The sequence below is a fragment of the Malurus melanocephalus genome, unplaced genomic scaffold, assembly GCF_030028575.1.
Source record: "Malurus melanocephalus ecotype Western Australia unplaced genomic scaffold, MMel_1.1 scaffold_85, whole genome shotgun sequence".
Taxonomy (NCBI): domain Eukaryota; kingdom Metazoa; phylum Chordata; class Aves; order Passeriformes; family Maluridae; genus Malurus; species Malurus melanocephalus.
The window spans coordinates 186,841-188,046 of NW_026623317.1; positions in this window are offsets into that span (position 1 = coordinate 186,841).

Below are 1,206 nucleotides of genomic sequence, written 5' to 3' on the forward strand. Positions count from 1 at the left end.
GGGACRGAAGATTTGTCAGAGAGAACAGACCTGCTTGTAACTGTGGAAGATATTCTATTATTTCATRCATTTGGCTAATGAATCCTGGATTTGATTTCTGCTGCAAGGATCAGGGATCCCTTCCAGGTACTGGAGATCACAGTGGGAATCATTAAAAAGCAGTGTGTACCCCAGCTGCAGCTGCCTTCCTTCCCTAGTTTTGTAAACAGTCTGATAAGCTTAGAGACCACAACAGCAAACTTTTATTTGTGTGGAGCATTTGAATGAATGTTTTCTTTTCACCTTCCAAACTCAATGATGAGCTGGTGCCTGACACGACTTCCTTGTCTACAAGGAAGAAGTGCAGCATGACTGGCCAGGGGATGCATTTTGTGTCTGGAAAACAACCAGAATGACAGCAGGAAAATATGACTTGAGTTTTGTTCCTTCCCTCTGATATGTTAGAATTCGTTCTTGTTTTCATCTGTATATCTGCCTCATAAGGCTCGTATTTCCTGTCATGGGCGATGCTCCAAGTTCCAGCCTGAGTTCACAATACAATTCTGGACTAACATTTTGCAAGCAGCTGGGAATAAAGAACCTGTGATGTACCTGGGTAGTACTTGGCACAACAAATCTAATCCACTTCTTTGAGAAGAGGAAGATTTTGCCAGTCTTTTTTTTTTTTTTTTTTAATAGAACATGGGAGGGAAGACCATGAGCACGAACGATAGCAGAGACCATTGGGGGGACAAAAAAAAAGATACATGGTGGGATAATTATTTTGGGATGGGATGAACAAAAGCAGCAGTTTATTCTTGTCTTACACACATGGCACAACATACAGAACCAGCACAAATAACTTACAAAATCTCATACACCATGCTTCCTCTTGAATAGCTTCTATTAAGTTACAACACCATAACGAGTCAGGTATTTAGTTACGACAGATCTCCAGACATGGATAAGTCTCCCATTCAAGGAGTTATTATTTTGTAAGCTACTTAGACAAACATCTTTTTTTGTTTTTTACATGTTTAATACAGTACAGTATCCTTAACAGAGTTCAAGATATTCACAATGAGAATTGAATACTTTATAAAACAGCAGAATTTCTCACTTCAGTACAGGCCTACATTCGCTCTCCTGCCTCTTTCTGGTTTAAAATGTATTACAAGTCGTCTTTACTCAAATTTTCAAGCTAAGAATTGCTTTAAACAAAAGAAA